The sequence below is a fragment of the Adiantum capillus-veneris genome, chromosome 15 (genome assembly GCF_014529385.1).
Source record: "Adiantum capillus-veneris isolate H3 chromosome 15, ASM1452938v2, whole genome shotgun sequence".
Classification (NCBI taxonomy): domain Eukaryota; kingdom Viridiplantae; phylum Streptophyta; class Polypodiopsida; order Polypodiales; family Pteridaceae; genus Adiantum; species Adiantum capillus-veneris.
This window is the reverse complement of record NC_140945.1, coordinates 76,265,516-76,278,116: the sequence shown is the minus strand read 5'-3', so window position 1 is coordinate 76,278,116 and position 12,601 is coordinate 76,265,516. Positions and strand designations below refer to the sequence as shown.

General features: G+C 41.3%; 1 pseudogene; it reads left to right on the top strand.

Moving 5' to 3' along the window:
• The first annotated feature begins 2,695 nt into the window (after positions 1-2,695).
• LOC147440916 (uncharacterized) lies at positions 2,696-7,380 on the top strand (annotated as a pseudogene).
• The last annotated feature ends 5,221 nt before the right edge of the window (positions 7,381-12,601 follow it).

Genomic DNA, 12,601 nt, shown 5'->3' with positions numbered 1-12,601 from the left:
TACATCCTTTGGAGATTCCCAATGGTAAATGGGAAAGTATCTCTATGGATTTTATTGTGGGTTTACCAACCACTATACGAGGTCATGACTCAGTATGGGTGGTCGTAGACCGGCTGACTAAACTATGTAAGTTTGTTCCAACCAAATCAACGATTAAGACTCCAGAATTAGCCATGTTATTTGTGGACAACCTATACAAGTTGTATGGTTTGCCAAGTAACATTGTTAGTGATCGTGATCCCAAGTTTAACAGTCATTTTTGGAGGGCTGTGTTTAAACGGTTGAGTACACAACTAAACCTCAGTACAGCCGATCATCAAAAATAGATGGTCAGACTGAATGAGTTAACCAAGTGCTAGAGGATATGCTACGCGCATACTTTAGCAAGAAACAGTCAGACTTGGAAGAGTATTTACCTCTTCTTGAGTTTGCTTACAATAGTGTTAAGCATGTCACGACTGGATTTAGTCCTTTCATGCTCATGTATGGTTTTCAACCTACGTCACCTATTACGGTGGGGTTGGCAACTGAAAAACTCCAACAGGTTAAGTATTTTATCCAAGACCACATGGATATGCTGAAACTCGCTCGTCAGAATGTCCGACAAGCACAGGATCGGTATAAGAAGTACGCTGATAAGAAACGTCGGCAAGTTACCTTTGAGGAAGGGGAGGAAGTATTTTTACGTGTGCCAGAGCATTCAAAAAGTCTGAAAACTGGGCCAACACCTAAATTATCTCCACGATATTGTGGGCCTTTCAAGATACTCAAGCGAGTGGGTGATCGTGCCTACAAATTATCGCTACCTACATATTCTCGTATTCATCCGGTGTTTCATGTAAGCCGTTTACGTAAGCGGTTACATGGGGACGACAACATCATTGACCAACAAATTTTGGTCGATTTCGTTGAACCTCCTTCCTTACCGCATGAACCTGAGCAAATTCTCGACTATCATGATTTACGTACACATCATCATGTACATCGACAAGCTTTAATCAAGTGGAAAGATCAACCTGAGGAAGGTGCCACTTGGGAAAACATTAGTGTTCTTAAGAAGAAGTTTCCCCCTTTTTTTTTCGAGGACGAAAACTCTTCCTTAAGAGGGGAGTAATGTCAGGACAAGGGCAAGGCCAGGGAGTCATGGACGGGCCAAGGGCCGGACTAGGCAATGTGGAAAGGGAATCCAGCTAGGGCAAAGGGGCTAGGAGCTTGGCCTATATAGCGAGAGGTTGGGAGGTGGTTCTAGGCACTGGTCTCCCCTAGAATTTACATCTATTCTTGGATCTATTCCAGTACTATTCTTACCTTTGTCACATAACGATTTGCAAAAGAAACATAGTGATGTACTGTCTTCGTTTCTTCATCCCTTGATAAGTGAGCTCAAAAGATCTTTCTTGAGTGGATTTGAGGTCAATTATGCCGTTGGCAACGATAATATTTGTGAGAATCTTCAAAGCGAATGAACAAGGATAAGGTGATTACTTATGGCTTGCACGAGAGACCATCCAGCCTATGTGCAAGCTAGGACAAGTCAAGGATGGAGGCATGTCATTTTGCAGAACAAGAGACAGGGCAAAGGTAGAGCTGGTATGTGACACCAATGGTTTTCAGTGGTATGTCTACAATGATAATAGGTTCCAAGGCAGATATCCGCCTTTGAAAAAAGATGTAGATGATATGTCGGAAGCTGTCAGGATGGCTAAAAGATGTCCAACCAAAGAGAAGGCTGAAGAGACACTCAGAGATGGAGGTTTGGTAGGTGAATCTATACTTTGGATGCTCTATCATCTCTATGCATTTGATATATCCAAAGACCTTGTATATGATAATGCATATACTACACCTCAACTTGTTTCAAAAGTATATCAAGCGATTAATGTCATTAGCATCAATACAAGTGAAGAGACGTATAGACATTGGTAATTGCAATCAATGAAGTGGCTAGGACATTCCAAATCCCATAATCCATGGAGGGATATGGCCAAAAAATGCTTCTATTCATTTTAAGATGTTCAAAGCCGAGGAGTGTCAAAATTTTGTGCAGTGGTGTCTTCCACACATCTTAAATGTTGTGGAAGGGATTTGCGAGGAGGATATTCAAATATGAATGCTCTTAGTAGATATATCACACATGTTCTTTGATTGCAATAGGCAAAAAGGATGGACAAAGGAATATATTGAAATTTATCGCTCCTTATTACTATCATGGCGTATTCATCCAAGGAATATTATGGAGCAAACTCATCCCCTTTGGAGCATGTAGCAGGTATGGCTTCTTAAGGTTGTGGTTTGTATCTAATTTGTTGTCACAAAGTATGTGAAGTGCTATGTTTTTCATGTAGGATGACATTATTTTCCATGGATCTCATGGAAAGATCTTGGATGACATTATTTGCCATGGATCTCATGGAAAGATCTTGGATGAAATTATTTGCCATGGATCTCATGATGTTACAGATGCTTTTCTCATGAATGTAATGTTTCAGGATACCTAAGTATTCATACAAATAACAAGTCAAATGAACTATCTTCTAGCTAATTTCACAGTCGCGTCTTATGCACCCAAGTTTATAAGCAACTACACATTGAAAAGGATGGCCTCACGAGTGCCTCAAGGGATGTCAAATTTGTGTATTCATGCTTGGTTTTGCCAAAAGATTTACGAAATAGATTGCAAGACTTATGCTATGATATGCATAAGAAATGTGTGTTTCACACATCGTTAGAGAATAAGGCTAATGATGTATGGGATGCTTGTCTACGCTTCAGTTCTTGCCCATGCCAAACCATGATTCAGAGAAAAGGAGTACTTGTGGGGCCGAAAAGACCAAAAATACTTGATCTCAGTATCATGGAGAAAAAGGGGATGATAGACTTTTGGGCAAGAAAAGATGCGCATACTTTTCCTCTTGATGAAATTCAACCAAGTGGGAAATTTTTACTCTAAGATCTTTCTTAATGATTAAAACCTACAACGGTGACTTTGTTGTCTTTCAAAGGTCTTCTATGAGCGAAGAGGAGGAAATAATCTCTAGAAGCCAATTGAAGAAAATATTCATCCATGAGCAACGAGGAGATACCAACATCTTTGCAACTATAGAGTGTTTACTTGACATCAGCTATAATATTGATGAGATATTTGGGATGCATATGCTATTCAGAAAAGTCAAAGGAGTAATTGTGGTCTCATCATTGATCCTATCAATTGCATAAAACATAAGTTCTTTTGGCTATCTACATCTAGTGATGACAAAGATGTTGTTTATGAGACAAGTGGTTTGTAGTTTGCAAAAGACTTTTACTTCATGGAAAGATTGGCTGCATTCCCCCATGGTTGGAGAAAGGTGACCTAGCTTGTTCTTGCCAAGCTATCATAAACATCAAATAGTAATGCCTTTGTAAGGGACGTGGACACAAATCACAAAAGGGCTCTTCTAGCTTGGGTGGAGGAGCACCATGGAGAATCTTGGGTTGATTGGAAACATGTATATCTAGTCATGCAAGAAGGTGTGTCACTATTTTTCCTTTTGCAAGGCTTACAACATATAGCATATTGTTGTTATAAGTATATCAATCTTAGTGACCTAACTAGTACTTTATTGTTTTTCTCTTGCACGTTGCTTAGACATATAGAAGATCTTAGAAGACATCTTACACATTTGTAGTATGTACTATGTGGATGCAATTTTGTATTGAGATCAAGATTCAATAGTTTAGAAGTCTTGTTGTGTTGACGGTTCTTTTGAACACTTGGGTGGGTAAGGTATTTGTTATTAGTTTGAAATATTGTTGTTTGTCAAATTTAAGACTAGTTCGCGTAACTTTTTTTTTCTTGCAAATGTGCATCAATTTTAGGGGCTTATTTTCTCTAGGAGTTGTTTTGATGTTGTGTAATAAGTTTGGTTACCATCTTTATTAGAAGAAATTTACACGAGGTGTTAAGTGGCTTGCTTTCTTACAAGCGGACAATCTTTAATGATTTGCAACTTTGTTTTCGTTTTCTCATGATAACTACGAGGATATGTACTACTAGCTATTATTTCCCATGTAAGGTAACGGTTTTTGTTTTAGCAAGAGTTGGAGGTGTTGAAAGTTGAATCAATGGTGCAAGTCGCATTGAAACCTTCAAATTCATAGTGAGGATTGACTAATGAATTATTGCCTCTATGTAGTGAGTGTTAATGTAATTGCTCTTTGTTGACATATGTCTCTTTGGGCTATGTATGGATGTTTTTTTAATTGATGATGGCTTTAATGTTATCATTGTTGTGAGCTTGAATGTTTGACAATCATCATTTTATTCAAACAAATCAAATCGTTTATGTCCAGTGCTTCTGTTTCTTCAAACATCGAGAGTACTTATGGGACAAGAATGCTCCTTTATGTTATCGTTTTTGAGTTTGTGAAGCTTTGTCGTTATTCTAGAATACTCATGTTCTAAGAATATTGTGCTTGTTTTGGGTTGCCATGATTTATTGTCCTTATAAGTTAAAGATGTGAAGGGGTGTTTACTCTTAGAGTTGGGTGCAAGAAGTGATTTAACCGTATAAGGCACATAAATCATGGTAAGACCTGAATTTAAAAGTTGGTGGTTTTGTAAATGTTGATGCAGTTGAATATGGGTTGACTACGGGTATGCTTATCTTGAGAAGTGAAAGATCCAAAATTTGGACGTGAATGTAGATGTTGTTGTGAACGTAGTTTTGACTAAATGTATGTTTTGTGAGCATGCTTGAAAGTTAAATTTTGAATCTGGCAAGCAATATTTGATTTATAAGATGCTAGCTTGAATACTATAATGAAAGGAAAATTTATTTTGTATAAGAGAACTGTTGCGTTCAGAGGTAGCAAGGGTAGCAAGGTAGGGAATCTATCTTATTAAGATGGCTTTTTGAGCTCTCTAATAAGTATCTCATCACCTCAAATATGAGTAGATTAAGCTATAGATAAATCAAGATGTAAGTATCGCAATTTAGTGCACTCTCCCCTTATGTCTTGAGTGTGATCACCTTTTCCCTTCCCGCTATAGCTTTAATCTTTGGCGCGACCTAACTCTCAAGCGATATATTAATGAGAAAAGTCTCACATGTAAAAAATTTTCCACATTGAAGAAATTCATGTGAGTTTTCTCATGTTGGCATTAGGGTGTACCAAATGTGAGAAAAATTCATGTGTGGATGACTGCGTGAGAAAATCTTTCTCATCTGAGCTTTGTTTTTCCAACGATTGGAAAAAAATTTCTCACCGCTTTTCTCATAAAGGATACTTTCTCTCATGTGTGAAAAAAAACTTGGATAAAACTCTTTTTCAACTAAAAAGGTTGCTAAAACTCCTTGTGGTCGTGCTTTGAGGTGCTTTGGTCAATATGTATGCGCCCTCGTGAGAGCTCAAATTGTCCTGAATCAGCTCCATGCCCAAGATGTCGTCTGTTGGATTGCGTCGTATGCAGGATATGCTCAACATAGCTCTGTCAAGGAAACTTTGGACAGTGTTTTCACAAAATGCAAAGCAAAAATAGTCTCTCTCTAGATGCATATAACCTATGTATGCACCTTGAAGGCCTGTGGCATTGTGCATGACATTGCCATGGGAGAGAATTTACGATGTCATTGCTAGTTTAGGGCTGCTGGAGATTGTGTTTGAAGGTGCTTGGTCGATGTGTGACGCCCTCACAAAATCTGGAAAAGCTCTCGATCAGCTCCGTGCATGGAATGATGTCTCTTGATGTGCATCAATTGCAGGATATACCCAAAATGGCTCAATCAGCTCCGTGCACAAGATGTTATCATTTGGAGTGCATCGATTGTAGGACATGCCCAACGTGGCTCTGAACTGTTAAATCAAAACATGCGAAGCGGAAACAGATGCAATCACTTATGCATGCACCTTGAAGGCATGTGGCATTGTGCAAGACCTTGCTGTGGGTGAGAGAATTCTCAATGAGGTTGCTAGTCAAGGGCTATTCAAGAAATATGTTCTTCTTGGAGGTTGTATGACAAATGTGGCACCCTCACAAAATCTTGAAAAGTTTTAGATCAAATCCGTGCCCGTTTCGTCATCTCTTGGGGTGTATTGATCACAGAATATGCCCAACATGGCCATGGCAAGGAAGCTTTGGACTGTTTTCACCACTCCTTATGCAATCACCTATGCATGCACCTTGTAGGCCTATGGCTATTTGCATTTGTTTTCACCAGATGCAAAGTGGCTCTTCTCCATATGCAATCAGCTATGCATGCACCTTAAAGGCCTGTGGCATTGTGCAAGACTTATATCATATATGAGAATGCTAGACAGAGGCTATTGGAGAAACATGTTAGAGGTGTTTTGATTGACATGCATGCCAAATGTGGCGCCCTTACGAAACCTCAAAAGTTCTGGATGAGCTCCTTGCCTGAGATGTTGTCTCTTGGAGTGCATTGACTACAAGATGTACAACATGGTTGTGGCGAGGAAGCTCTGGACTGGTTTACCAGATATGAGGCAAAAAAGGCCGTTGTGCAGATGCAAGCATCTATACATGTACCTTGAATGACCGTGGCATTGTGTAAGACGTAGATCAGGTAGAGGCTGTTGGAAAAATGTTGTGCTAGGACATGCTTTGGTCAAAAAATATATATATATATATATATATATGCCAAATGTGGTGCTCTCACACTAGACTTCAGTGAGTGACTGCAAGCATTCAATTCACTTATAGAATCAGATACCACTGGGGAGACCCCCTCTTGATGTATCCGACAAAATCAGTTCAGAACTTCCTTGGCCAGCCCTTGCTGGGCATCTCCTACTAAAAACAATAGAAAGCTTCATTGCCATATACATGCTATGCATATCCTTAAATTAGCAGATTGAAACAAAAAATTCCCTATTGCTACACAAAGTCAGTGGTCCTCATCAACCAGACAAGAGACTACATGCATTGGGCACGGTACAGGTGGACTACAGCCTCTACACCAGGCTGAAGAGATCAGCGCGAGGAGACGACCATGCCTTCTAGGGTACAAAACTCCTAGAATCTGTGTCAGTCAGATCCAGACTCGACACTCCCATGTTGGTCAGGAGAGATGGGAGCCCAGATGATGGCAGACTCAGCAGCATTTACAGGTATCAAGCTATGAGCTTAGAAGCACAGCAACCTCACTGCAAATCTCATCTGGCTATCCCTTTTCTGATTTCGCTGAAGTATTGTAGGAGGATGTGGGTTACAAGGAAGAAAATCTTGTAGCCTGCCTGTGTGCGCTCGGCAATGCCACTGCAGAGAATAGTGACCCTGCCTACCTCCACAGGAAGCACCTACTTCAAGGGCTTTCAAGCCCCTACTTCGCCTTTCCCATCGAAACCTTTATCCTACCAGATTTTCACGCATTTTTCTAGACAGGGCTTTCCCGACTGCAAAGCCTCTTGTTATCCATGACTTCATACACTCATTTAGCCTCTTGCTGGCAGCTTCAAACTACAAAGTACTTCAGCAAAGCAAATGTCATCAAGCTCCAACTATATTGTGCATCACATCAAAGAACTTTTTGTGCTTTTGTGCAGACACAGCATTTGGCATATATGTCGACCAAGGCACTGCCTAGTAAGAGATGTTTCTACAATATGAGCCAGCTCTTGCTGGGGATATCTTCCTAGAGCTGAATTTTAAGTGCTCCTGAAGAACTTTTCGTGCTTTCGTGAGGACGCCAGATTTGGCATACATGTCAACTAAGTTACCACCAAGCCAGGCATGTTTTTGCAACAGTCCTTGACTACGAGCTAGCCCTTGCTGGGCATATCCTCCTATATGGGTATTCCAAATGACAGAAGAAGTTGATGAAGGATTTTTGTGCTTTCGTGAGTCACATTTGGCATACATCTTGACCAACGCACTGCCAAGCAAGGCGTATCCTCCTATAAGTGCATTACAAGAGGCTTCGTCTACTGAGAAACCCTGGTCCCTCAATCCAAATTTGTTGAAATAAGCCCAGAGCTTTTATGCCACAGCCAGCAGGCTGAGCATACCTTCAATCAGCGCACTCCATGACGAAATCCTGGATAGGAAGCTCATAAAGAACATCTTGTGCTTCCATCAGGACGCCACATTTGGCATAGATATTGACTAAGGCACCGCCAAGTAGACATATTTCTAGAACAGCCCCTAGTTAGAAGCCAACCCTTGCTGGGAATATCCCCCCTATAACTGCATTCCAAGAGGTTTCGTCTGCCAAGAAACCCTCAGTTTATATCCACTGAAAAGAGCCCAGAGCTTCCTTGCCGCAGCCATCTTGGGCATATTCTGCAAACAATACACTCCACGTGACGACAACCCTGACCAGAAGCTCATGAAGAACATTTTGTGCCTTTCTAAGGACGTCACATTTAGCATGCATGTCAACCAGGGAACCACCAAGTAGGACATGTTTCTTCAACAACCCCTGACTACGAGCCAGCCCTTGTTGGGCATAACCTCCTGTATGTGCATTCCAAAAGGCTTTGTCCACTGAGAAACGCTCACTGCGCATTCATTGAAATAGCCCAGACCTTCCTTGCCACGACCATGTTGTGTATATCTTGGAAACAACATTCCAGACAAGAACCTCATGAAGAACATTTTGCTCCTTCGTGAGGACGGCATACATGCATATCCACCAAGGCACCAAGGAACGAGACGTGCAACCCCTGACCAGAAGCCGGCCCTTTCTAGGTGTAATCTCCTATACGTGCATTCAAGGGGCAAGCGTAGGTGATTGCTTCTCCACAATGCCACAGGTCTTCAAGGTGCAAGCACAGGTGATTGCACTTGGAAACAGCCCGGAGCTTCTTCACAATGCCACAAGTCTTCAAGGTGCAAGCATTCGACACATCCAAATGCTAGCATTCTGTGCCACGGTCATGTTGGGCATATCGTGAATTCTCTGACCCATGTCCTCTTTGCACTTACATGAAGATGTCGCGTTCAGCATACATGACAATAATATTTCCTGCCCATGTCAAAGTATTGTGCAGTTCCATAGGTGTTCAAGGTGCACACATAGGTGACAGCATCTGGAGAAAGGCCCTCACTCGCATTTGTTGAAAACAACCCAGAGCTTCCTTGCCATAGCCATGTTGGGCATATCCTGCTCTTGGCGTGCTCCAAGTGACAACATTCGGATAGGAAGCAAATCTAGAATGTTTTGTCCTTTTATTAGGACGTAGCATTCGGCATACAGCCAATCAACATATGTTCTGCAGCATCCCTGACTAGCAAACTCATCATGAAAACTCTCACCCATGGTCATAACAATATCATCATGAAGTCTTGCACCTCATGGTCACCGTCTTTAGCAATGCCACAGGCCTTCAACAGGCAAGTATAATTGGTTGCTTCTGGAAACAAGCTTTTCACTTTCTGTTGAAATAGCCTCGAGCTTCTTAGTAGTGCTACAAGCCTTCAAGGTGCAAGCATAAATGATTGTACCTGGAAACAGGCATATTGGCATAAGAAACAACTTGCTGCATTTCCCCCCTCTGCTGACCTTTGGATGTAGCGTAACAGCTAGCTGCATCATCTTGTCTACAAAAAGGATTAGCCAGAAGATACATCTCAGAAAGGCTACCATCCATCATTGCCCAAGAAGAAGCAAGGAGAATGTATTGGCATAAGAGACACCTCGCTGCATTTTCCATCTCTGAAATCTGCTGATTTTGCACATCTATGCTTTTAGCTAGGTGATCCAGGCCCCATTCATCCTTGAATTGCTCATGATACTCAGTTGCAACTATAACATCTGTGGAAAGTTTCTTAGTACTTGGTTGTACATCAGAGGCATAGACTAGACATGGATGCATGCTTACAAAATCCTATGCACCGCACACTTACCATAGATATCCACTAAAGCATTACTCAGCACTACATTGTTTTGCAGCAAAAAGATCAACTACACTAAATTGATGTTACAGAAAATATGATTAAAGAACAACCCAGCACATCAGACGAACTCTCAAGCACATCACTCAAACTTTCATGCCTGGAGATTACCTCAAGAGAAGAACTTTTTTTTGTTGTAATATTTAAAAGAAACATGGGTAGATGTCACAAAACATGGTGAGTAATTCAACATTGGTACTTAGCCACCAAAAACTATTTTGGAGATGTTATTCATCTGTTCAAAAAATTCCGCAAAAGGTTGCTTTTCAATGGGCAGGTACATGGTGTAGTACAACTTTGACAAGCTTCTTCATCTATGATAATTCACAAGAAGATTTAGAAATTTTCTCATGTAGGAAAATGGAGTCTCTTTCAGGGTTTTTCATACAATGCATAAGATCATGAGCTTCTGCTTTAGAGGCACCACATCGTTGCCACAAGACTACTTTGAAGACCTTTTCTCTGCAAGAAAAACAAAGAAGCTTATCATCATGAGTGATCGGAGGAAGAATCTACAACAACGAATGATATGACAACTCTCTTGAAATCATGGGTCTCATTCTCACTGATCACAACAAGGTGGATCCACCAGATATAAAATTGCAGGAAGGAAGCATGAAGTCTTTGGAACTACACCAATCAAAGGAAGCAATTGCAGACACAACTCAAATGGTTGTTGTCAAGGAGTGGGACTTTGGAGTCCACCCTAAGGAGATTCTTAAGCAAGTGGATGTAGTGGCAACCTATTGGCGATCTACGTTTGTCAACCTAGATGTAGAGATTGTGTTTGATCGTACTCTGTTTGATGAATTTAAGAAAAGCTTTAAAAAACCCTTAGCACAAGGGGTGGTCATAAAGGTCACAAAAAATGGATCTCAATGTGAGAAAGATGGTAGTATGGTCCTGCATGCATATAGTCGAGATGAAGTGTTTTTCAACAAGCGGATTGCTGCGTACCTTTTCTATATGCTATGCACTTTGGTACAGTGTGTATCAAGCTTGTCTTTGAGCTGCAAGGTCAATGGCTTATTACCAATGTTAGGAAAGGCAATGGACCTTTTTGATAGCACCCAAGACGATAGTGACTCTTTTGCTACCTTCACCGATATTGGTGAGCTAGGTTCTTAAGAAAACTAGGACTTGCCACATGAACAAGGAAGCCATAGATGGAGGACTCTTGATACAATCTTGGGGGTCATGATTCTAAGTATTGTCTTGGAAGGAGCTAAAGTGATTATCCTATTCTTCACTTGGGATCCTGGAGGATATTGGCACAAAATTTTGGACACCGTAGGCTTCCCATTTACTCAAAGGCAGTTTGAGTTTTTGATCATTGATGCTCTAGTCACCAGGGAGCCGTGTCAGGACGTATTGCTTTTCTTGAAAACAGGTGAATGTCCTAGAGATCTCATTAATAGCCAGAAACAATGGCTTGTCCAAAAGGCAACAAGATACCGCCTTATAAACAACACCTTGTACTGCAAGGGCAAAGACCAGATTCTCAGGCGAGTGCCAATCTCCAGTGAAATCACGGAGGTGAGCTCAAGTTGTCATTATGGTGTTTGCGGTGGCCATTTTGCTCTAAATATTACTAGTAGGAAGATTCTACAGGTAGGATTCTCTCGGCCTAGTCTGAATAGGGATGTGCATCATTGATGTAAAACATGCAGAGATTGCCAAGTATCCAATGATCGAACACTGACCTATGAGCCATAGACTCCTATCATCTCATATGGCCCATTTGAGAAGTGGGGGATAGATGCAATTGGCCCTTTACCAAGGGCACAGTCGGGTAAACTGTACGTTTTAGTTGGTGTAGACTACATGACCCGATGGATGGAAGCAGTAGCCACAACACACATTACAGCCTAAGAAGTGGCAAAGTTCATATTTGAGCACATCTCTTGCCACTTTGGCATACCTTTGGAGATAATATCGATAGAGGGCCAGGTTTTAGAGGCAACTTGGTGAGAGAACTGATGAAAAAGTTAGGCATCACACGCCGGCACTCCACTCCATACTATCCATAGTGCAATGGCCTAGTAGAAAGGTAAACGGCATGATCTGTAAGATCATCACAAAGCAAGTGAATAACCATGCAAGTGATTGGGATAAGCATCTCATGGCCGCTCTTAGGGCCTACCACACGACATTCCGAACATCAATAGGTTTCACCCCTTTCCATCTGGTATATGGAAAAGAGGCCATTCTACCCATTGAGGTACAGATAGCCAGCTTTGCAAGCCATGGCTAGTCAGTTACAACGTCCAATTGCCCATCTCCACAACCACACCTTGGATCTAAAAAGGCTTCAGTTAGACAAAGAAGATGCGATCAGCTACTATGCACTGCAAGCAGAATGACACCGACTAACATTCAATCAAGGGCTTAAGAAAAAGAGTCGGAAGAAAAGCATGTTAGTATTGAGATACGACAACAAATTTGACACTAGGAAAGATAAGAAGTTTCAGCTTAGATGGGAAGAGCCATTCATCGTCGTCAAAAAGCGATACCCCAATGGTAGCTATAAATTGATGGAGGTAGATGGTCAAATTCACAAGACCAGAGTCAATTGATGGAGGCTAAATTAAAGGTACTTCTTAAGGTTTGATCGCGAGTTCATGGTAGATATTCCAGAGGAGGGAGAACCCTCCAACTCCGCTACTAGAGAATCAGAAGCAGAGCTAGCTGAGGCATGAATGCCTC